Source organism: Marmota monax, unplaced genomic scaffold (genome assembly GCF_021218885.2).
Source record: "Marmota monax isolate L192 unplaced genomic scaffold, Marmota_monax_Labrador192_F-V1.1 WCK01_AAM20220418_F8-fsc00128, whole genome shotgun sequence".
NCBI classification, from domain to species: domain Eukaryota; kingdom Metazoa; phylum Chordata; class Mammalia; order Rodentia; family Sciuridae; genus Marmota; species Marmota monax.
In genome coordinates this window covers 4,605,201-4,631,288 of record NW_026693452.1, presented here as the reverse complement: position 1 = coordinate 4,631,288, position 26,088 = coordinate 4,605,201, and the positions used below count along the sequence as shown (strand labels likewise).

At 39.1% G+C, this 26,088-nt stretch overlaps 1 long non-coding RNA gene across 2 annotated transcripts in view; it reads left to right on the top strand.

The window, feature by feature from the left end:
• The window catches only part of LOC124101560 (uncharacterized), a 38,728-nt gene extending 19,778 nt beyond the window's left edge, over positions 1–18,950 (top strand). Inside the window, exons 1-4 of one of the 2 annotated variants that reach the window (XR_006854652.2) lie at positions 1,273–1,345; positions 11,424–11,528; positions 16,874–17,023; positions 17,101–18,950. This is a non-coding gene — a long non-coding RNA (uncharacterized LOC124101560). Of the gene's footprint in view, positions 1–1,272; positions 1,346–11,423; positions 11,529–16,873; positions 17,024–17,100 lie in introns of those variants that run through there. The other variant, XR_006854653.2, reaches the window with a different exon arrangement.
• The last annotated feature ends 7,138 nt before the right edge of the window (positions 18,951–26,088 follow it).

Below are 26,088 nucleotides of genomic sequence, written 5' to 3'. Positions count from 1 at the left end.
AAAGAACTTTGAACTGTCTTCAAAAATGTACCTCTAATATTTATTATCAGAAACTTGCTTTATGACCCAAAGGAAAAATAACCCAGACTGAAAAGGCTATATAATGGTCACAGTTGGGAATTATGTTTGAAACTACAAGGTTTTGAAACTACAATGTTTAATTGGAATCCAAAGGTCTTTCTTCTCTTTGAGTGAGAGGGTAATGACGTTTTTAGTAATATCACAGATTACAATTACTATCTGGTGATAAAAAGACTACTAACTGGCATGCTAGACCAAGGAAGGAATCACCATGGAATCTCCCCCTTAACTTTGATGTTGGAGATTTAACCCAGGGGTTCTTACTACTGAGCCACATGCCTAGCCGCCCCCCTCCCACTTTTTTTTTTTATTTTTTAAATTTTGAACAGAGTCTCACTGAGTTGCGTAAGGTCTCGCTAAATTACTGAGGCTGGCTTTGAACTTGTGATCCTCCCAACTTATTCTCTTGAGCAACTAGGATTACAGGTGTGTACCACAATGCCTGGGTTGACCATGGCCTCTTAGAAAGAATAAATCAGTGGAGAAGCTGTAGTTAAAATCATGAGAATAGAGAGCATTACCTAGCAGGCAAATTTAAATTTGTAATGGGGTTGGGTTATATTTTTTAGTTTTTGTATCGTAAGAGTGTTCTGTTGTTCTATTACAATGGAGTCTTATTTATTAAAATATTCTATATACTGCTTTCTGTCTATAGAGCCTTTGTCTCAGAGAACCACTATTTTATTGCTAACTGTTTAAATTGCAACCTATTTAAATTGCAGTAGGAAGCTTGCTTATAATATGCAAATTTCCTTTTTTCTTTTCAAACTTTAGCATAGTAGGAATCACCTAAAGGACTTGTTTTAAAAATGTCACATCCAGCCAGGCACGGTGGCACACACCTGTAATCCTGGCTATTCCAGAGGCTGAGGCAGGAGGCTTGCAAATCCAAGGCCAAGTTGGGCAATTTAGCAAGACTGTATCTCAAAATTAAAAAAAATAAATAAATAAAAAGGGCTGGGAGTGTAGCTCATTGGTAGAGCACCCTTGGGTTTAATTCCCAGTACTACAAAAAAGAAAAAGAAGTTATATCCCCAGAATTTGCATTCAACAGGCCTGACAATGGACTGAGGAACAGGTATGTTTAATGGCACCTCAAGTGCTTACGTGGCAGTAGTGTGATGTTTGCAAAAGGGGCGTGGCGCAGGGCTCCACCATAGCAATGTTGTCTAATATTGTCACCATTAGAGGGTGGAGGGGATCTGGAGGAGACCTCAACTTGGACTTCCCAGGTTCTTAACTCTGAGCAGAAAAGAATTTAAAGGTGAGTCAGGGTTTACCAATGAGAGAGAAAGCTTTATTAGAAAGCAAAAGGTAAAAGAACACACTCAGAGCAGGGCAATCTCAAGGGTCAAACTCCCTCCCAGGGCTTAAGGTTGGGTTTTTATTAGGGTACATAATTAGGTAGAATATGTATGATCCAAAGGGGCTGGACTTCCCCTAGCATTGGGAAATATTGAGGAAGATCGTGTTTCCGCATTAAGGGGTCTGCTCTAGTATGTAGGTTTTAGCTTAACATCAATGTCTCTGTCAGGCAGGTGATCAGTGATCAACTGGGTGATTGGGCTGAGGGTCAGGGTCTAATCAAATGTTAGCCTCTAGCTTTATGAGGAAGGTTAGTGTTCTCTTTCCATAGAGGTCTTGATTTTGTCTTGCTACATGTCAGAAAACTTATTGGAAACTGGAAAGTTACATAGTAATTTATGGGTTGTTTAGTGCATCATTACTTTCTGGTCCTTTTCTGTCCCCTTTGTCTAGCTTATAGGTTGTTGACAAATTGTTCATTCTGTATTTTCATAGGGATGTTTTTCCTTTAGAGACAGGAAAAGAAAAGTGTAATTCACTCAGAATTTTTTTTATCCAGTAGCTTGGCTTCATTTTGAGATTATACATAGTTTCTAAGCCAGAGGGAGTTGAAGAAAAATTTGAATAAAGAGGAGAAAGTAATTAAGAAGAGAACTCATTAGGTGGAAATCTGTGGTGAAACAAAACCTCTAAAACCACAAAGACACTTTCACTGTCCTGGAAGGCCGGGCATTGCTTGAAGAACTGGTGATATTTAATTTTAATCAAAATAAACTTGTCCACAATCTTGTTGGTCCCTTGGAAGTACATAAGATAAACATTGGACTCAGGACCCTGAGCTGAAGAAGTCCAAACACATGATCTGGGTACAAGTTTGGGGTTTTGTTGGTTTGTTTATTTGTTTATTTTAAAGCTAGTAGAGATAAAATTATCACTAGATTTTAGAGAAATTGTGGAAGGCTGATTGGAGGACATGAGATTCTTCTCCAGAACATAGAAAAATAGAACCTTCCAGACAGTGTAAATAGTTTGAGGAAATGCCTAGGGCAAAGAATATGTGGAATGAAGAACAGTAAAAATGTGAGCTTTTAGGAATTAAAGGTGAGTTGAAGTAAACAGGCATATCTCAATGTCTCTGTTCACATCCACAGCAGACGTTGCTAATTGATTCCAGAGCATTCCTACTGCTTAGAATCCTTCACAAGAGTAGACAAAATACTACTTCCATTTGATGAAAGTTGACATAGTATGTGATCTCAATCTATTGACTAAATAAGAATAAATTGCATGGGTAGCAGGTGGTCCAAATCTGAATGTTATGTATATATCTCTGGGCTTAAAGATGCACTGAGGTCATTACCTTTTAAAAATATAATGGTAAAATCAATATACACATATACACACATACATAAATGCATATATATGTATGTGTGTATATATACACATATATATGCATCAAAATATACATAGAACCACTGCTGCCGCCACCATTTAAATGTGTGTGTGTGTGTGTATCTTTGACGATAGAAAACTACACCAGTCAGTAGATATTCTTTACAGAAAATTACTTTTTAAATGAAAAACAATGCTTTGAAGAAAAAGTAAATAGATCAGTATACCCAATCAAACTCAGTTTAGTGAATCTATCAAAATGGAAAACTACACTAAAGTTTAAGAGACCCCCAAAGTAAACGCTCTTCCAGGGCCTAGACTGTATCTCATGAATTCTTCCAGTGCTTTATAACTTTGCCCAGCACTGGATGCATGTTTGTTGTGTTGAATAGTTTGGAATAAAGATAAAATTTACTATGTTTGATGTAGATAAAAAAATACCACTAAGTAAGTTTTGAGATATAAATATAAAGTTCAGATATAAATCCTGGAATGGGCATATGCTTAATGAAACGGAGAGAAACCCTGAATAAACTTACTAGCTTCACTTCAGCAATTTTAGAAGCCACATATCTAAGCAGACTATCTATTGGCTTTGCAATAGATAACGCTGCTGATATGGGTCATTTTTCAAGAATTTAGAGGCCACATTCATCATCCCACACTGTTTGAAACCACTAATCCTTCACTTGGGCTTGTGTAGCTGTCCAGTGGGTGATTTTTGATATCAGACGGCCAGAAAATTCACCTTCAGATCCCTCTAAGGCTGCCATTTTCTGAACATGTGTCCTGTGAAGAGCCATGAAGTTTGACTATGCACGTAAGGACCACTGAACACTTCACTTTCCTTACCTTTCATTCACCTTTCCCCATGCCTCAGACCATCCTGTTTCTCTACTCCACAAATACCCCTAAGCCCTAACCTCCTGGAGGCAGATTTGAGACTTGGGTCTCTTGTCCCTCATGTTTGTCCACCTCCTGTATAAACACCTTCTATTTGGAAAATTCATTTCAGTGGATGGTTTACTGCACAGTGGGAAAAAAGGGCCTGGTCAGTGACTGCAACTGCTATGTATGAAAATTACATCTATCGTAGCATATATTATTTATCTGCTAATTCAATTAACTCAATTCCTAATCTAACACAGGGATTCAAATCATCTACTTTTTTTTTTAAAAACTGGGATTGAATCCAGGGGTGCTTTACTGAGCCACATCCCCAGCCCTTTTTATTTTTTATTTTGAGACAGGATTTCAATAAACTGCTTAAGTCCTCACTAAGTTGCTGTGGCTGGCCTTGAACTTGAGATTCTTCTGTCTCAGCCTCCTGACTCTTTTGGATTACAAGTATGCACCACCAGGCCTGGCTTACCTACATTTAAATCCCTAAATTCCCTTACTTCAAATAAAATGCTTAGAAGTATATTTTGAAAACACTGGGGTATATGTGTGTGTGGATATATATGTGTGTTTGTTTATAGATTTTCACACTTCTACATATAGATTTACACTAAACAATTATATAGATCAGTGGTCTTTTTTTTTTTTTTGCCTCACAACTTTTCATTTCTCTGATTAGATCAGTGGTTCTTAAATTATAACAAGCACAGGACTCATCTACATATCCTTTTAAAATGTAGGTTCCAGCTTAGTAGATCCATACTGGGACCTGGGTTTTGCCTTTCAATTATCAGCATCTATGATGCTGATCCCTGTCCACCTTTTGACTAGCCAAGGATGAGATCATGGTTAGAAACAGTGGAGACAAATGAACCTGGCTTCAAATCTACTTTTACATTCTGTGTTTTCTTGGACAAGTAAACTGACTTCTCTGAGCCTCAGTTTTGACACTTTAAAATAAGGCTAATACACCATGTCTCACTGGGTTATTGAATTAATGTGATAAGACTATGTCAATGAACTATATCTATTAAGCATAATGTTTTCTCAGTGACCTCATGCCACCGTGCCTCTGTTAAACTAAATGTTGCTAAATAGCAGGGTGTAGGCTTGATTTAATCAAATGGAGAATTGCCTGGAAACCCAGTGCCCAGAACAAGGCCAAGTGGTGGGGGGACAGACGACCATTGGGTTAGGTATCAGAAGGCTTGGATTTTAGCCCTTGGAAGAAAGGGAACGAATCAGAAAAGAAGTTACATGTCCAAAGTGACAGAATAGCAGGGCTGGGATTCAAACTGGGAGAGATTCTAATCCAGTTTCCTACCAGATATATAAACCCTGACTCCAGTAGGCCTGACCAGCAGTCTCCATGAGGAATGAAACTGAACACATTACTTCTTAGTTCTAAAATGTTCACAATGCAAGTCCAGGAACTTAGGACCCACATGTGAGACCAGTGTCCCCATAGATTTGTTCACATTCAGTTCTGAACTTCCTCTCGTGTGTACATAAGTTCCTGCAAAGTCCACCCCCCCCACCCCTTCCTTTTTTCTCTTCCCTCTGCTTATTGCTCCTGTGTGCACAGTCTAACCTGACCAGTTCTGTACCTTTCTTCTCCCAGCCCCTCCCCTTCCTTTCTTTTCCTTTCCTTCTCTTTTTTCTCTTTCTTTCTTTCTTTTGCTCTCTTCATTCCTTGCTGGGATTGAACCCAGAGCCTCACATGTCAGGCAAATAGTGTTCTACCGCTGAGGTGCAGCCCCGGCCCACTTTTTTCTATTTCAATTGAAGTGTAACATACAAACAGTGAAGTACAGAGATCATATGATGCCCCAAGTTTCTCAAAGGGAGCAATTCTTGTGACTTGACCATGACCTGATTCAAGAGCGAGGACCTGGCTAGCACTCCAGGAGCTTCCCCCACTGATAGAGCCATCGTCATAACCCTCCACCAAAAGGTGGCTGCTACCCTGTCTTCTAACACAGGAGGCTGGTTTGCCTGTTTGAACCTTGTGTTTATTGAATTCTGGATTAATTTTAGATTGTTTATGCTTTTATTTCTGGCTTCTTCTGCTTGAAATTTTGATTGTGAGATTCAGCCACACTGGGTTTAGCATTAATTCATTTCAGGTGAGCTAAAGCCAAAGTCTCTGCTCTTACATTCTACCAAGTCCTCTGTCTTTTGGAAGGAGTTTTATCCTCAATTTGCATCCAAAGATTCAGCCAAGTATGGATCAAAAATATTCTGTTAAAAAAACTGCATCTGAACTGGACTTGTACAGATTTTTTTCCTTGACATAATTTCCTAGACAACACAACTATGTACCTAGCATTTACATTGTACTAGACAATAAAATAATCTAGGAGAGTGTGTGTGAATAATATACCAATTTATATAAGGATCCTCAGATTTTTTTTTTAATATATATCCATGGAGTTCCTGGGACCAATCCACACAGATAGTGAGGGGTGAATGTGGTATTTATTAACTACCCAGTCCTTGAACTGGAGTCTCTTTCTCTTAACTAGTCTGAGTTGTCCTGATTGGTTCAGGGAAAACAGACAAATAACTTTTCACTTTCGGCTTCTCAAGACGCTGAATTTCCCCTGTTCCCATCTCCTCTTTTCCTTCTTGTTCCTCTCTTTCAGGCATTCAGTGTCCTACCAGATAATTTCATGAGTCACATTAACCCATTCTATTCTCATTAGGGCTCTTAATCTAATTTCTAGAACAAGAAACTCAAGTCAAGTCAATGGAGAAGGGCCTGTGCTTTGTCATCTGTTAGGCCATCGCTGAGGAAAGGGCCCCTTCTTTTTGTACAGTGGGAATGGAGAAAGGAGAATAGTCACCTGCCCTATTTGGGTTCAGGCTCCCGCACCCCTGTAGCCTCAAGTTCCCCCAGGTCCCATCAGACTCTGCTTCTTTCAATGATTGCTCCCCTCCTCGAGCTTCTCTGAAGCTGGAACCACTAGCTGGGATTTTGATCCTGGGATTGAGTCCTATCTGAGTCTAGTTTTCTCCTTGACTCCCCCAGAACCTATGGGCGTCAGAGTTCAGCAGTAGGATTCTGCCTAAAGTACCAATGACGCCATTTCTGAAATCTTAATCAAAACAATGCATTATTCATTATTTCCTGTTATAGGGAGACTTATGCATAGTGACAGGTATGGCAATTCCTAATTTAAGCTCTACATTTCTGTAAATAAAATCTACTACGAACCATTTTTCTTCGTGTTAAAAATGGTGTTCAGGTCTGATAATGCTTAAATTAGGAGGCTTCTCAGGAATATGTCTTTTTGAGAGTACAAGACTGGATATTTTTCTGACACCAGCAAAGTTCAGTTATTCTTTTTTCATCAAGAAAGTAAAAGGTTGGGGCTGGGGATGTGGCTCAAGCGGTAGCGCGCTTGCCTGGCATGTGTGCGGCCCGGGTTCGATCCTCAGCACCACATACAAACAAAGATGTTGTGTCCGCCGGTAACTAAAAAAATAATAAATATTAAAAAATTCTCTCTCTCTCTCTCTCTTTAGAAAAAAAAAAAAGAAAGTAAAAGGTTGGGAGACTGAAGCAGGAGGATCGCGAGTTCAAAGCCAGCCTCAGCAAAAGTGAGATGCTAAGCAACTCAGTGAGACCCTGTCTCTAAATAAAATACAAAATAGGGCTGAGGATGTGGCTCAGTGGTTGAGTGGTTGAGTGCCCCTGAGTTCAATCCCTGGTATCAAAAAATAAAATAAAATTAACAAATAAAGTAAAAGGGATGGAGTATTATATACACAGTGCAGTATTACTCAGCCATAAAGAAGAATGACTTTCTTCTTTATGGCTGAGTAAATGGATAGATCTGGAGACTATCATGCTAAGTGAAATAAGCCAATCCCCAAAAGCTGAAAGTTGAATGGTTTTGCTGGTATGTGGAAGCTAACCCACAAAAAAGGGGGAGAGGAGAACCATAGTGAATCCCACCATTGTGTACCTCCGGAAGAATGGGGTCCTAACTAGAACAAGATCTATTACATGTTTGTATAATTATACCAAAATGGATTCTACTGTCATGTATAATTTAAAAAGAGCCAATTAAAAAAATGTAAAAGGAACTTGGCTCAGTAAATCATATAATCTGGGTTTGTGGGAGAAGAGATAAAGAGCAGATGATAAGCTGGGTCCTTTGAAGCCTCCAGGGTCATTTCACCATAGCTCGCCTCTCTCATGACCTAACTTATTAAGCTTCTTATCTACCTTTATTATTATCTAAATTATTCCATAATTTGTGAGATAGGTATACATGGTCCTGGGGGAAGATGCATTTTCACCCCAAACCCTTCAGGTCTGTCCTCCGAAGCTCCTCACAACATGACTTGCTCTATTTTTCCCAGTCCTTTTGATTTCCGCTTCTTTACACTATCTGGCCATCACTCTGAAAGCCTTCCCTTTTTGCTGCAACTGCTGTCTGTCCCTGCTTCCTGTCTCCTTCTTCTTTTTTTTTTTTAAGAGCTTTTCTTTTCTTTTTATTTATTTATTTATTTATTTTTTTAATTGTAGTTGGACACAATATCTTTATTCATTTTTATATGGTGCTGAGGATCGAACCCAGTGCCTCACACATGCGAGGCGGGTTCTCCACTTCTGAGCCCTAGCCCTCCTGTCTCCTTCTTTACCTATTAACATCTCATCTCAAAAACTAACTCCTCCATGAAGCCCTTTCTAATCCTCCAAGCTGGATTTGCCTCTCCCTTGCTGAAAATGTTCCAGGCGTGGTGGAGCATCCACTAGATTGCAGGGGAAGTCACCGGGCTCTAATTATGGCACTGATGCTTGGCCAGCTCTCAGTGGAGACAGCATCTTCACTTCCTTCTTCCCAGGGTCATTAAAAAAAAACAGGAAGCTGTGAGAACATCTATATGAAATTTAAATAGATGTATTCTAAGCACTTAGATGCTTTTCTCCTTGACTCATTTGTAGGATTGTCAGAGGGCAAATAACTGGATTTCAGTCATTGTTATGTCTTGTAAGGACAGTGTCCTGTAGATAGCCTAAAAAATATTAAGTGCTCAGTACCAGCTTATTTATTCACTCATACAAGTTTTTAAACAGGAGTGATTTTCAACCAGAGGTGGTATTGCTCCCAAGGAAATATTTGGCAATGTCTGGTGATAGGTTTAGTTACCACAATGTGGGGTAGTGGGATGGGGTAGAACTGCTGTTGACATCTAGTGAGCAGAGGCCAGGAATGCTGCTAAGCATCCTATACTGCCTGGGACAGCTTGCCTTCTCCAATTCCCAACAGGAGATGTTTGGCCCAATAGTGTAGAGCTGAAAAACTCTAATTCATACCCTCATTTTGTTCTTAAGTTTTGAGCAGTTTATAGTCTAACATATATAATAAAATACAAAATAATAAATGAAGAAACCAGGCACAGGGAAAATAAAGCCTGGAGCAAGTTTAATGAATTGCTTTAAGGTTCCAAAGCAGGTTGCAAATTAGACTCTCAGCTTCCTATCAGGCAAAGCAAAGAGGGAACACAAAGGTTTAGAAGATTGGCCATGTCTATAAAATAGGAAAAAAATTGAAACCTTTGGAAATATCTCATCAAAAAGGAGAAATTTATGACATAGAGTGGTCAAAGTACTTAACAGTGTATCTCTGCAATAAGTAGAACAGACATTTCCTAATAAAGCCTTGAAGACCAAGCAGTGATTTTTACAGTCACTAAAGCAGGCACTGTGGCACACTCCTGTAGTCCCAGCTACTTGGGAGGCTGAGGTAGAGGGTCACTTGACTCCATGAGTTCAGGGCCAGGCCAGGCAACACAATGAGACCTTGTCTCTTAAAAAAAAAAATGAAAGAAAAAATAAATTTTAAATACTTCTCATGATCTATGAGAAGCCAAAATGATCCCATGCAAGTATTTACCTCTGATGATATGGGATGCTTCAAAACTATAAGTAAAAACAAAAATTAGCTTGATTAGAGGATGCATATTCTTTGACATTCCTGCTGGAATAGAATTTTCACCAGTTTAGATTTCTTTTTCTTTCTTTCCATCTTTTTTTTTAAACCAGAGATTGAATCCAGGGTGGGGAGGGGTTAACCACTTCTCTTTTGGTATCTAGAGCTCAGAATCATTATTGAATTAGTTGACATGTCCCTACCATGACTCTTGTGGAGATGTGAAAAGGCAGCATCTAAGAACATCAAGAGTCTGATCTGAGTTCATATAGATCACTCTGCTGTATAGCAGTCAGCCAAGTGGGTGGGGAAGGCAATGAAGGGGGAGGACATCAGACATGTATCAAAGAGAGTCCAAGGTCACAGGACAGGGAAACATCGGGAATCTTATCAAAACAGAGGGACATCTGGAACTGAGAACTAGTATGCCAAAATTCCCCCAGCTGTATGTAGTTAATTATAAACTCTTAAAGAAATGATTGTTTAAAGATCATGTCACACCCACCTCTTGTGACCGGGTCATCACAACCCTCCCCTGGTGTCTAGGTCATCAGGACCCTCACAAAGGAAATCTGCTGAGGGCTAAATGAAAGATAATAAACCTCTTAATGGGGGATATGTGAAACTAAGGCAAGAACAAAGGAACCCCAAACCCTTAAAAACCCCAGACTCTAAGAGCCAAGCCTTTCTCTCCTGAGGCAGTCTGTGGGGTGCCTTATTGAACCTTACCCTAATTTCTCAGTTTTCTCATAAACCCCAACTATATTCTGTATGACTCACTTGAAAGTCTTCTTGCAGGATCATGGGACCCCCGGGGCTGCTTGGGTTCTACAGTAATCCTACAACTTAATCCTTTCTGCAGAATCAAAGGCTGAAATACTGATAGTTGAGTGAATGAATTTTTGGCGTATCTTAAAAGTTTCAACTTCACAGCTTCCATGCAGATATCCCGAAAGCTCTCAACTAAAATCAAATTCCTTGCTTAAGCAATTCTTTATTGCCTTTTTAGATTCTATTTCTCTCTTCACTCATTTCAATTATTTGCTGATCTCCAGTAGTAGATCAGCAGGGAGAAATCCCAAAAGGCAAAGAGGGAATGCCCAGCTTCTGCATTTGCAGAGAACTCAGCTCCAGCCATGCTTAATGTACCTGCTAGCGGGTCATGTTCACAGAAGATCAGTAGTTCAACTGTCTCAGATCTAACATCTTGGCTAAAAGAATCAGAAGAATCATGAAATGTAGCACTGTGCCTTAAATCTTGCTATGACTCAAATTTGAATTGACATTGTCTGTCCCAGGTGGGCTGAAGTTTACTTGGTCAGTCCATTTAACTAATAATAGCTACTTTAGTACAAATATCTCAATGAGATTTGGGCCATGTGTTTTTGTTTTTAACTTTTTTAGTGAGCAGCCAACTTTGGTAAATGACTTAAAATTTAGTTTGGTAATGGGAAAGTGAAAGGTTTCTGTCAAAATGCCATAATTTATAAGGGGGTGCATGAAAGAGGTCTAGGATAATGCTGGTCCTTAGACATAAAACTAGTGGTTAAAAACTTACAGAATGTTGAATTTGAGGAGTGCCTATAATGAGTAATTTGAACAAATCCCATTCAATATTTTATAAGAAGACAACAAAACCGTTTCATTGACTCCTCTAGTCAATATAAATGGGTCTCAAAACTTAAATAAAAATGTGATTTCCTTGTGGTTATGAAATTCTTAAATGTGGATAAACTGAATTCAGGAAGAAGGCATCAGCTTATGAATACTTGATTATGAAATAGTTCTTTTTTCTAAAAGCCTCCAGGTGTGTCCTTCCAAAACAAGGCCCATGGGCTAAACGGGACAACTATTAAGTGCACGTACATTTGTCTCTGTTTCTTCACTTCTGGAAGGAAAACCCAGGTGAGTTTCCATGCAGCATTAGGACTAGTTTAATAGGATGATGGCTACGCACTCAGGCCTGCCTTGTCCTCTGGTCTCCTCTGCACTTTGCCACTGCAGTCACCAGCTCTCAGGGGTGTCCTTAGGATTGGATTTCCCAGGAAGCAAATTAAGCTCATCCTTAGAGTGCCAATAAAGCTGGGGCAAAGTCAAATAGAACATAGGGAAACAGTTTAGTTTATTTGTTCTCAAATATCATCCTTAGGAGAAAGAATTAAATTTTATTGGACTTCTTTAAAATTATTTACACAAGGAGGGGCATGAGTGGGTAGCTGGCCATACAGTTTTCAACACGTTCCAGGGCTCTAAAGGTGTCTGTCTGGTACTGGTCATCTTTTAAGGTCAGCTAGTTTCAGGTCTCTAGTTTTTACTGAGCGTGAGGCCATTCATCTTTTTCTCCTACCATAATGTCGTAGTGCTCGAAGCAGAGTAGATACTCAATCTATGTTTTTAAACAACCAGGGGAATATACAAATGTATGAAAACAGAACTGTAAGTCTCACATCCACAATTTTGGTATCTAAAGACTGAACACCTGGACATCAGAAATACCACCCCACCCTTTCTCCATCCTGCCCCGAAGCCTTTAACCAACCATCTGAAGAGTTGTCATTTTCCCAAATGACCTAGAAGAGGGAGAAAACACAGCTTCTCTTTTGTCCTTTCTTTAAATCATCCAAGAGAGAAGGGGCAATCATTCCCTCTGCTGTAAAAACACCGAGAGCTGCTTCAGTTATATTGCCACAAAAAGAAAGCAACAACTCAGGAAAATAACAATTTCAAAAATTGTTTTTGACATTTAGAGTTACCTTCTGATAATCAAATAATGTTGAACTTCAACATGACTACAATAGACATTGTGTCCCCACCCTAAGCAAAACCAGCAAATCTTGAACCCAATTACAAAAGAAGAAATAAAACTTTTAGAAGAAATTTGGAACATTCTGTTTAGACCCATCAGTTTTACTGGTGATACAATGATCTCTTCTTTACTGATTAAGAAAAAATTTATGAATCATAGGAAAAAAATAAATGATCTTCTAGTAGTACTTTTCTTTCTTTTTTTCTTTCTTTTTTTTGTCATGCTGGGGATGGAACCTAGGGCTTCACTCATGCTAGGCAAGTGCTCTGACACTGGGTTACACCCTCAGCTCTTAGTAGCAAAAGAAAAAAGTATGATACTACAAGCCCTTAGGAATCACTACCACCAAATTTAATTTAAAAGACAATTTCACATTGCAGATGTGGGTTTTTAAGAGTAACCTAAGCAAATAGTTAGCATTTACCACTCGTTTCCTCCTTGGCTTGTCTTAGTTGTATAGTAAGATTTTACTGACTTTACATTTTTTGTTTTGGTTTAGATTTTGATTTGGCTTTGGTGCTACAGATTGAATCCAGGGCCTCAAGTATGCTAAGTACATACTCTACCTCAAGCAAGAATTTTTTTTTTTCTTTCTGTTGAAAGAAGATAGAAGAGAAAGACAACAGGGTTGCAACACTGAAAGATATTCTGTGTTGCAAAAATACCTACCACCCCTGGGCTAACTACAGTGGACCACAGCCCATGACAATCAGAAGCTTAGCAGAACACAGAACACTGTTCTTGCAACGAGATTGGGGGTGGAGGAATGAGGAAGAGTGGAGAAAAAACATCTTGCCTTTCTTCACTGACTTGGGGGAGGGGTGCCAATGTATTTATATTTAAGAAAGTAGACTCAGCATTCAATCTCATTGCATTTATTTTTTGTGACATTTTCCAGATAACATTCTTCACTAGGACAGATTGGAAAACTCACATTGGATGAAGGTCCAAGGCTTGTTTATTTTTTTCAGATTCTTAAAATTTCATTACTCCCTAAAAAGGACTCTAATGGTAGACTGCTTGCCTAGCATATGCTGGGCCTTGGGTTTGATTCCCAGCACTGCAAAACATAAAATTATAAAGCAGCATATGATTTCCATGTGGGCTAGTGAGGCCTAAACTAGCCCAGCTTGAGGTTCATTAAAAATAATAACAATTTTTAAAAAGCTTCTGGAAACTTGTTTAGAAGTAAGAATTGGGCAGCCAGCCTTAAATCTCAAAAAATTCCGAGACATTCAATATTCCTTCTTGCCACTGCAGGGTAGAAATGTGTGACGCATTTCCTTACTCATCCTAAGGGTCACAGCTGACACTCAGCTCTAACAAAAGACAGGCCACACAAGAAAAGCATAATGAATTTGTTTAATAAAGCCTTATGCAGGATGGAGGCTTCAGAAATGAAGACCTAAAGATCCTGGGAGCACTGTTTTTATGCTTAGGGTTGAGGAAGAATGAGGGCTGTGTGGAAATGTGATGGGACAAAGGATATGACCGAATGGAAATGGACAGAGGGGGAAATGAGGCAAGGCTCATCTGTCCAGATTCTTCCTGGGCTCTGTGCAGCATTCCTTCCTGCTGGATATATAGGACAGGACAGGATGCCCTCTGGAATGAGTCTTTAGGAGAGAAGGTAGAAGGGAGAGAGTGACTTTCCTAGGTTTTATGGCTTGCTCTGGAGCAGAGAGGTTTAGTTTTAATGACTTGCCATGGGAAAGAGAAATTCTGGTTTCTATCAATTGCTTCAGGGAAGAAGGAGGGCAAGAGATAGGAAGGCAAGACAAAGTCAGAGAGACCTTGCTCCTGAGGCTTTCCAGATTCTTTCAGTTCAAAGTACTTGGGATGCTTTAGGATTTCACGTTCTGAACCCTAATGCCTGGTTATTTGGCTATTCCAAGCTAAAGAGCTGGAAGGTCTAGACAAGGGGAGATACTCAAGGACTGGGGGCAAAGCAGGCACATGGTCAATGGCATTTTGGAACCATTGGTCTGGGGTCAGTGCGGAGCCTGCATTCTAGAAGGTAAAACTGACATCATGGAGGCCTGAAGGAGCAATTTCATAGCAAGTGAGGGTTGCAGAGGGCCTGAGGCCAGATGGAAGGCAGGGGGATGGAATAACAGAAAATCACAGTAGGTAAAATTGGAAGTTCTAAGGAATCAGGTGGAGGGGTGAAATGGGAAATGAATCACATAATGAATCATTAGGTAGGCGCACACACACATTATATTGTATTTAAATACCTTGATTGTTTCCAACTTTGCTGACTAAAAATCTATTAGTTTAGCAGAGGTTAAAATCTCCTTCATTCCTATAGGTATGAGTCTTAGGAGTCATATTTCCTTTCATGATACCTGAATATAAAAATTGAGTGACTCACTTGACTAAAACCCTGCTTCATGTTCTTCCTGGCCAGAAGTGTGCTGAGAGGCTTGTTCCTGGACTTGGCAGATAAAGTGGGAAGGGATATCCTGGTGCTGACTTATTCAGAGAGGCATTTGCGCCATCTATTACCATTCACACGTATCATTGGATAGAAAAGTCAGTATCAGCACAATAAATGCTATGTTATTTTGGGAGGCTAGTGTGTAAATAATAACCACTTCATATCTAGGTCACTAAATCAAAAAGATATGAGGCCCCATTTCTGTCCTGGAAGAGCTGACGACCTTGGAGGCAAGACAAACCACGAAGCCTGGATCTTATGAAGCAAGAGGTCTTCACATTCTAGGCCACTTCCTGTGTGGATCTTTGATAGTCCTTTTAATAAATAACTTTGATTATTGAGTACCCAGTATGTGCTGTGCACAAATAAGTTCATTTTGATGAATGTATCTATATATAGCTTTACCAATTGACACAGAAAAAAATCAGTTTTTATTATGATAAAGATCAAGAAATTGAGCCCAGAGAAGTTAAGTAACTTACCTGTGATATTGTGAAACACGTATTTACTATTTACCCTATTTCCTGGTATCCTGAAGTCCTCAGAATCTCCAGAATGATAAGTATGTTTTTGTGTGAATTAATAAGATGACTGGTGGCCAATAGCCTCTAGGTAGCTTTAGGATAGGATCTGGTCACAAGATAGACCAAGGCATGATCAGCAAGTTGGAATCTTTTAGTTCTCCCCACCCAGCCCAATTTCTAGGAAGGGGAGAGAGTCTTAAGGTTGAGTTGATCACCAAACAGTCAATAATTTAGCCAATTATGCCTATGTAATGAAGCTTGAATTAAAAAAAAAAAAGACTGGATCTAGACAGCTTCCAGATAGCTGAATATCTGAATAGTGGTGTGCCCCAGGGAAAGCACAGAAGCTCCATACTCCTGCCCACATGCCCCTGCCCACATACCTTGCCCTATGCATCTCTTTATTGTTCCTCAGTGTCCTTTGGAATACCCTTTATAATAGGCTAATAAACATAAGTCTTTCCTTGAGTGCTATGAATCATCCTAGGAAATGAATCAAACTCAAGGAGGGGTCCATGGGAGTCCCAAGTGATAGCTGATGAGTCAACAGCACAAGCCATGCCTGCACCTACAACTGGCCTCTGAAACGGAGAGAGAGCCTGTGGGATCAAGCCCTCAACCTGTGGGATCCAATGCTACTGTTATGTAGACAGTATCAGAACTGGACTGGTTAAGGGGACATGCAGCTGGTATCTGCTGCAGAATCTGGTGCCAGGATTGATTGACTGCTTGAAGTACGGAGAAAGAGCCCCACACAACTGCCTTAAGTGTTGTGATGACTTGTGTATTGAGCAGCCAGTGCCCAGCGGCCCTAAGTGGGTAATTTAGGAAAGGGGAAATTTGAGCCAGGCCTACCTGACATCAAAGCCCATGCTTTTCCACTACTCTCAAATACAAAATGGTGGTCACAGCTTCAACCTCATGGGTCTGCCCTGAGGACAGAGTGAGCATCAGGACAGAGAGCCTGGAAATGAAGAAGCGATGTGCTAGTCATGTTTTCTCCCTCTGCTGTCACACCTCAGGCCCCCCTCAGAATATGTGTCTGATTTTAGATTTTCCAGAGTGTCTTGGGCATCCCTCTTCTCCACAGTAGTATATCTCACCTGCCTGCCTCCCCAGTGGGGCAAGGTAAAGACATGAAATTTTGCCATTATGGAGTTCAGATAACTCTAGTGTTGGGGCCCAGACAAAGGCATGAGAATTCAGGATCCCATGGGATGGCATTAAAGTACCTTTGGAGTCGTAGTCTAAGCCATCCACACAAGAGGAAAATAATGCAGTAATCATTTAGGGAACAACTGAATTCTATCAAAAAAGAGGTTCTAGGTTTGGGGATTTACCCATTTTATCATTTACCTTATCTAGCTGCATTAAAGGGATCCATCAGGTCATCTGTAATTAGAATAAAATCAACCCACAGACTTCATGTTCCAGTCGCTGATTATTTTGTTCATTCATTTACCAAATAAACTTTGAGCAGGTGCTGCACATCAGGCCTGTGTGAGGCAGGAGGGATACAATGGTAACAAGCATGTTTCCTGCTCTGAAGACACCCATCCCATTCATTCTGATAAAGGAGAAAGACAAAAAAGAAAACCCATCTGGACATAAACCCCAACTAAACATACAAGTAGGTAAATGGCTGCATGTTGTTCTATAGGCTTCAAAGGAAACCATCAAGGGCTGACATTTGAACTCTACCTTCAGGTGGGCAGGAAAGGCCCCCCATGAAGGAGAGACCCAAAGAAGAGGCCCAAAGGACAGACCCAAAGGAGACCCAAAGGAGAGCAAGTGCTGGCTGCAAGTGTGTGGGGGAGAGCATCCTTCTCAAAGGAAGAGCAAGTGCTGGCTGCAAGTGTGTGGGGGAGAGCATCTGGATAGAGGGCAAAACCCAGCATGAGCTCAGCAGATTAAAGGAACTGAGAGGGGACTCCTTTGCCTTGCCCGATGAGCAATAAGCATTTTCTTCTTCTTTCTTTCTTTTCAAAATTATTGGTTCTTTTCAGTTATCCATGACAGTAGAATCCATTTTGACATAATTATACAAGCATGGAGTATATATTGTTCTAATTCAGTTCCCAGTACCTCGCCTTCCCCTTCTCTCCCCCACCCTCAGCTTCCTTCCCTCTACTGACCTTTCTGCCATATACCCATAATTATTTTTTAAAAATTAATTTTTTTTGTGGATGTGCATGATGGCGAGGTTCACTGTGGTATATTCATGTATATAGGAAAGTTATGTCAGATTTATTCTGCTGTCTTTCCTTTTCCTAGTCCCACTCCCTTCCCATTATTTCCCTTTGTCTACTTTACTGAACTTCTATTCTTTTTTTTTTGTCCCCGACCCCGCTTATTGTGGGTTAGCGTTCCATGTTAGAGAAAACATTTGACCTTTGGATTTGGGGAATTGGCTAATTTCACTTAGCAATAAGCATTTTCTTTCTTTTTTAAGAATATTGTTTTAGTTCTAGATAGAAACAATATCTTTATTTTTATTGGTTTTTATGTGGTGCTGAGGATCGAACCCAGGACCTCACACATGTGAGGCAAACGCTCTTCCACTGAGCCACAACTCCAGCCCAGGAATAAGCATTTTCTAATGGACAATGTAAAGAGCCCAGGAATGGAGGAAGTCAAGTATCTTTACAGGCCTGTTCTGGAAAGAGCTTTATTTTTAAGGAGACAGACTGGCAGTGCTTGTGTGTGCGTACATGTATGTGTGAATTTATGCCAAGACAATCGCTAGGCATTTGTTTCTTTCTATAATTAAAGAATGTGACACGATTACAACTTAGCTGGAGTTACTCCTTTCTTTGAAAATAGACTGGCAGCAAGCTTTGGGACTGAGAATAGGTAGACTTTGTGGCTGATGACTGAAGCCCTGAGAAAAACAAGGGTACAGTTATGTGTGACGTATGTAGTGGCACCCACTCCTCCACAGAAAATCTGAATTAAGCTTCTCCAGAGACCCTCATCATAACTGTTCTTAGACAGTCAGCAAGAATTTCTGAAAAAGTTTTCAGGCGGGAGGTGTGTTGCAGAAGCAGGATGTGATAAGAAAGGCTAACCTGAGGCCTCCATAGAGGCTTGAATTCCAGGCCTGGGCTCAAAGCCCAGAACAGTGAAAAAAGCTGCTTTTGTGTAGACTTCTGTAGATGGTGAGCCTCTGAGCCCCTCCTCCTACACACTGGGTAAAAAGTTCTGAAACTTTCTAAAGTCGGGGTTCAGGGGATTGATCCACTGTGGTGAAAGCCTTTTCCCCCTCTGGACCTGGCTGCAGCCAATAAACCTGCTTCCTGTTATTTCCTCGGTGTCCTGCCTCATCTGTTCCACAACAAGTAGACTGATTGAGGGTCATTGCCATTTTCAAAAAAGACTGAGTAGACATGCATGTCAATGCCGCGTGGGGTACTGACAGGAGTGAGTTCTGTAGGTGTTGTTCTTGGGGTTAGACATTCAGCAAGCATTTATCTAGGTGATATCCACAGTGGTGCCCAGTGTGGCCTCACCACTGGCTCACTGTGGGACCTTAAACTAGTTATTCACAGTCTCTGCACTTCAGGGTCCTCAAGGGATTGTTGATAGGATTAAAAAATCCACAGGTCCTAGCTCAGCTGTTAGTATTTAATAAGTATTCAGAAACATTCATTTTCCTTCTCCCCATCCCCCTTTGTTGTAAGAGTAGAAACAAAGAATCAAAGTGAAAGTAAATTGGGGAAGTACAATGAGTGGATGTGTCATGTTGAATGTGGACAGTGAGGGACAGGAAAGAATTAAAAATGGCTCCAAGTTTCTAACCTGGGTCACTAGGTTAACAGTTGTGTAAGTCAGGACTTTTTTTTTTTTGGACACAAGCCACAGAATATTAAGCAAATAGGGGATTTTGGGGGCTCACACTGTTGAAGAATTGCAGGCATAACCAGTTTTGGAACTCCTTGTTCCCTCAAACGAGGTTTCTACTCTTGGCTCTACTGTCCTTCATGCTGACTTCATTCCTCCTCAACTCCATGTGCACCTTAATGTCAATGGCTCCCATATCCTGGTGTAAGAAAATATGCAATGACAAGAGTTATCACAACTATTTGCTTATTACTCCATAGGCATTGTTCTGTATTTTACACATATTGACACAGAATTTTTACAACAATGCTATGAGATACATACTATTTTACAGGTAGGAAAACTGAGAAAAAGTAAGCAACTAGGGCCAAAGTTTCAAATAAAAGACAGAACCAGGATTTGAGCCCAAAGGGTCTGGTTTCTACAGGCCTGTGCTCTATAGTACCTCTGAAGTGGCCATCTTGTTTAGGTCCAATTGCACTGTTGTCATTTCATTTGGGTCCCTGAGGCTAGAGGAAGGTGCTGCTCAATTGGCCAGGTTGCAGTCACAAACCCTCTCCTGAAGTGGGCATGGATATGCTCTGAATGGTATATCCTCATATCCTGGGCTGAGAGTAGGGAAGGGAACACCCAACAGAAGATCTGGTCCCTTGTCAGAGCAAGGGGGATTGGAAGCTCCACAGCAAAACAAGAGCTTTCCAACACAATTAAGATTGACAGCTATAATAGAAAACACAATTTTCTATTCTATTCTATTTTACATTCTATTTTCTAGAAACTATAATAGAAAATAAAAGGGATTTAGGGAGGAAATAATGAACTCTATTAAAAAGCTGAAGTTTGAAGGGCTAGAAAAATATTAAGGCAAAGATATGATTCATATTTGATATCAAGATATTGATTCATATTTGAAACAAAGTGATAATAAAAGGCTAAAAATAAAATAGTAGGCAAATGAAGGTTAGGCAAATGAGAAATGAAAGCAGAAATGGCAACGTTTGCATCAGTGGAGTGGAATTCAGGATGAAAGCATTTATAATATAAGGAGCACCCTTAATGCTGTGATAAAGGACACATATGACAAAGGTGACACAGTGCTACAGACATCAAAAAACTTAGCAGCTAAATATGTAAAAATAAGGAGAATTTTATAAATACAGAATTACAATGGGAGATTTCAAAATGTATTTCTCGTTATTAGCCAGAATTAATAATCAAAAAAGCATTCAGACCAACAAAATAATAGAAATGCTAGTCCAAAAATTACTCAGATGAGCTTAATAATAGAAGCAGATATATATATATATATATATATATATATATATTTGGTACCTAGCATTGAACCCAGGGATGCTTAACCACTGAGCCATATCCCCAGCCCTTTTATTTTTTTATTTTGAGACAGGGTCTTTCTAAGTTGCTTAGTTCCTATCTTAAGTTGCTGAGGCTGGCTTTGAACTTGTGATCCTCCTGCCCAAGCCTCCTGAATCTCTGGGATTACAGGTGTACGCCACCAAGCCCAGCTAGAAGCACATGATTTTATATAGTACATATAAGCACTTCTTACATCCCACAGGAAGAGAAATATTTTTTCATTAAAAATATTTATATAAACGTTGTATAAAATTTTTCCATATGCATGGTTGCAAAGATAGCTTTGACAACAGACTATATAGGTCACATTCTTTGATCAAAAGCTGAAAAATCATTGATTCATGATAAATAATGACATAAAAACTTAAATAGTTAAAAATTAAGGAACAAACTAAACTTTTACATGAGTTTTGAATCAAAAAGGACTTAAAAGGGAACTTACTATCTAGAAACCAACAAAGAGAAAAACCACTTCTTATTAAGATTGACAGAATCCTGGAAGTTGTGCTTAGAGGAATATTTAGAGCCCTCAAATGATTTCACAAGTTAAAAATAAAACCAAAAAGTAAGAGAACTAAGTAATCATCTCAAAAATTTAGAAAAACTAGAAAGTTGGAATTTAAAGGTAAAAGTTGGAAATTATGAAATAGAAAAAAATAAGGGATAATTATGACAAGTCTACTGAAAATAAAAGTTTATTGAATAGAATAATAAAATAGACAATATATAGGTTTAAGAAAGAAAAAAAAAGAAAAGAAAATAGAAGAGATTAAGAATGAGAAAAGAGTCATACTCACAGGGTCCTGAGAAATTAAGAGACTCACTATGGGCAATCTTGTGGCCATATATGTGAAAAGCTGCAGGAAACATACAATTTTATGTCAGAATATAAACTAGTAAAATGGACCCAAGAAAAGAATGAAAACAGGAATGAACCAATTATTACAGAAGAATGGTAAGATGATTGGAGTTTACTTCTGGAAATATCTTAGAGCCAGATGACTTCACAGCTGAGTGTTAATTTGCTTCGAATGTTCTGATGATTAATTGTTCTAATGTTAATTTGCTTCTAAGTTCTGATGATTCTAATGTGTCATTATTGAAATGTTTGCTGCTCAAATTGTGTCCAGGGACTGATACGGCAGCATTACCTGGGATCTAGTTAGAACATGCATATTTATCTACTTTGAGCCATAGAAAAACCCTTAAGATTCATGTTTAAAAGCCAATATAATTTTAATATAAAACCCAAGAAGCAAAAAGCACAGATTAATAATTACTAATTAATACTATATAGAAGAATCTCACAATTTAGTGGTCAAAATGAAAAATACAATACTAATTTATAAAAATCTTTATTATATCAAAAGGACAAAAGATAATGAACAAGCAAGATTTATTTCACGACGGCAAGAATGGTTCAGTATCTAAATTCCACTAAGGTGATCACAATCCATTACATCACCAACCTAAGGAAGAGGAAAATCTCATTAGGTATTCAAATGATAACTGCTAAAATTCAGCAGCCATTTTAAATAAAAACTCCAAGTATAGAAGGAAATATTTAGACAGACAAAAGGCTACATACCGGAACTGATCAAGGCAAGTGAAATCTTTGTACATTTTTAATTACTGCTGTGATGTATTTTTTTTAATTTAATAAAATTAGGGACAGAAGAAGAAAAGAGTATTTTCGGAAACCAATACAAGTATTATCTTTTTAAAAATTGTTTTAGTTATAGATTTTTAGACCCAATATCTTTATTTATTTATTTTTAATGTGGTGCTGAGGATCAAACACAGTGCCTCACCCATGGGAGGCAAGTGCTCTACCACTGAGATACAACCCCAGCCCACAAGTATGATCTTAAGTAGGGAAACAGTAAAAGCCTTTCAATTTTAGTCAAAAATCAGACTGATTCTTGTACTACTGTTATAATTTAACATTATTTTAGCAAATGAAACAAGACAAAAAGCTGAAATAATGAGCATAAACATTAGAAAATAAACAAAAACATGTATTTTGATAGGGATATACATTTAAGAAAACCCAAAATAATTCAGAAGGAAAAGCAATAAGACATATTTAAAGAATGAGAAAAGCCAGTACAATCTAATCCCCAGGACACGGGAGGCTGAGGGAGGAGGATCACAAACTTGAGGCCAACCTGGTCGGTCAATTTAGAAGAGATCTTGTCTCAAAATAAAAAGGAAAAATGGCTGGGGATGTAGCTCAATGACAGAGTGCTGCTGAGTTTAATCCCTAGTACCGTGTGTGTGTGTGTGTGTGTGTGTGTGAGAGAGAGAGAGAGAGAGAGAGAGAGAGAGAATATAAATGGAAGCAAGATAAGTATGCAGAAAACAACAGCTTTTCTACTTTAATAAGAATCAAGTAAAAATAAAAATGGGACTATACTGTTCCATATGTAATATTCATAAAAACTGTAAAATTGCTGAGGTAGAGGTCTAACAAGAAACTAACAAAATATAAAGAACTGATTCTACCTTGTTAGGTGATAGAAGATCTGAATAGCCAAGAGGCCTCCATGTTTTGAGATATTATATAATAAAATAACAACAACAACAACAATAATAATAATATAATAATTCTCCTAAGATTGAGATCAAGCAGTTTTCATTACAATGAAAATAAGTGTTTTTTTTCTTGGAACTGGATAGAATGATTAAACATTATTAGGATATGAAAAAGAAAAAGGGGGGTTTTTCCTACCAGATCAGAAACTAAAGCTGCAGTAAACAAATCAATGTGGTATAGACATAGAGTTAAATTCCAAAGGGACAGTTATATAGTACAACTTATTTCAGGGGGAAAGAGATGGGTCATTTAATAAAGAGTTGACTTCTTTCTGGAAAAAAATTAAAATGACACTATCATATACCATATATGAAAACAAACTACAGATGAATTAAAGACTTAGATTTTAAAATCTAGGCAAGTAGATTGACAATGGAAACTTAAATGCTGTAAAAGTAATGATAGACAAATTTGTATACAAAATCTTAAAATATAAGATAAAGTCAAGAATAGATTGAAAATATTAATAAAGTATATGATAGAAAAATGTTAATTTTTAATATACAAGAAACTCTTACAAATTGATAAAAAAAATGATCAAATCCTGCAGAAAATATGCAATGGACATGAATTGACACTAAAGAGAAGAACAAATCCTAAGAGCCTCAAACATGTAAAAAGACACTTAAATTCACTTAGAGTCAAGGAGATGTAAGCTAAAATAACAATAAGTAAAAATTTAAGTCATGTAGTCACTTGCTAGTGGGTGGGATATAAGAAAAGTGTTGTCATGCCTATTGGTGAAAACATGATGTGTCAGAGTCTTTGGAAAAGGCAACGAGGCACTAATAAATAAGTTAATATTTATGAAATGCTTAAAGCAGTGTCTGTCACATAAGAAATGCTATGCACATTTTTGTTAATTTGTTTTTTTGCTGAGGATTGAATCCAGTAGCACTTTACCACTGAGCTACATTCCTAGACCTTTTTATTTTTTATTTTGTCTAGATTGCCCAGACTGGCTTCAAACTTGCAATACTCCAGCCTAACCCTAACCCTAAATCACTGGAATTACAGGTGTGCACCACCAAGTCCATCTGTACATTTTTGTGTAAAAGTGAGATTTCTCTAAAAAATAAAATCATCGCTGCTGACTCAAAATTTCCATTCTCAGGAATCAGTACTATTCCAAAGATTAGGGATACAGCAGGGAACCAAACCAATATCCCTGCCTTCATGAAGCTAATACTGTGGTCCTCTGCCATCTTCTTTATGCACCAAAAGTGTGTCTTTTTTTTAATTCCAATGCCTAGGCAAATACCTCACACACGTGACATATTCAATACATATTTATGTAACAGCATAGTGCTTTCAGCTTTATATCCCAATCTGAAGATGTTTGTAGATATGTCTCATCTTCTTTTTTGGCTGTTAACTCCTTGAAGGTTAGATGGTATCTTAGGCTTCTACAGTTTGTTGCCCAAAGGTGTAATGAAACATTGACGCAGAATGTTATGGTTTATGGTTTGGATCCGACTGTTTCCAAAGACTCCTATGTTGAAGATTTGGTTCCAAATGTAGCAATGTCCAGGAGTAGGGCTTTTGGGAAATGATTGGATCATGAGAACTGAATCTTATCAGTGGCTTAATCCATTTGATGAATTAATAATTCAAATGAATTTCTGGGAAGAGGTGGCAGGTGGGGCATGGCGGGAGGAAGTAGTCAGTGGAGGAATGCCCTTGGCGACTATATCTGGTCCCAGCCGGCCTCCCACCATCCCCCACCCTGGCTGCGGCGAACTGAGCGGCTTTCCTCTGCCACATTATTTTGCCAGGATATTTGGCCTCATCCTAGGCCCAGAGCAATAGAACCAGATGACATGAACTGAAACCTCTGAAACTGTGAGCAGAAAACTTAAGAGCAAATGGATTTTTGTAAAGACTAATAGTTTCAGATATTTTCTTCAGCTGCCAGTAGAAATATCTGGCAGCTAATATGAAATGCATGACTGAAGAGGAGATGTTAAGTCCAGAGGGGTAGATTTGAGGGCTTTCTTTTGAGGTGAAAGTTGAAGTCATGACAGGGAGTGGACGAGTCACTAGTGGAAAGAGAATGATACTCCCAGGGTTTGGGGCTGGAAAGGTAGACCCATCCAGTGTCCTTCTTTACTGACCATGTATCTCTGGGTATACTACATAATGGGTCTGAACCTTGTGTCCTCAATTTTCTGAAGGGCTAATAATGCCTGTCCTCCCCCACATGACGTGATGTGTGTGTGTGTAGGTGGTTTGTAAATCAGCAAACACTATGCAAAGTAAGGATCCTGGTGATGAACTGGAGGTGCCTGAGGATTGAACATGGGGATCATGGCCTGGCCTCTTCACCACATCAAGGGACGCCTACTCATCCTTCAGATCTCACCCCAAAGCCTTCCCTGACCTCCCCATGGACCCATGCCTCTTGGGTGTGCTGTTCCTGCAAGTTTCTACTTGCTACAGTGGCAATTTGATCCACACTTGGCACGCTCTCCATGCCTGCCTTGGTGCTCACTGAGTGAACCCAGAAGTGAGCACAGGCACAGCAAGGGCTGAGTTAGACTCCCAGGAAGGAAAACAAAACCACAGTGGGTGAGGAACCTTGGAACCCTTTTCAAAAAAGGTCAGCAATGTCAAATGCTTGGAGAAGTGAAGTGAATGAGAAATTTTGAAAGCACCCCAAATTAACTGCATCTAGAAGGTGGCTGCCTAAAACAATGGCTTAAATACCCACAAGTGGCAAAGCTGTTGAATGAAAATAGTCTCTGGGTTTCTACAGAAGATAAATATCTTGAAACCCATCCTATTTCTGTTGGGGTTGAACCCTGAGTCACCTTGCTCTGAGAAGGAGAGTACAAAAGGCTGCAAATCTAGCAGAGAAACCTGAATGGAGTCGTGGAGCCCCAGCT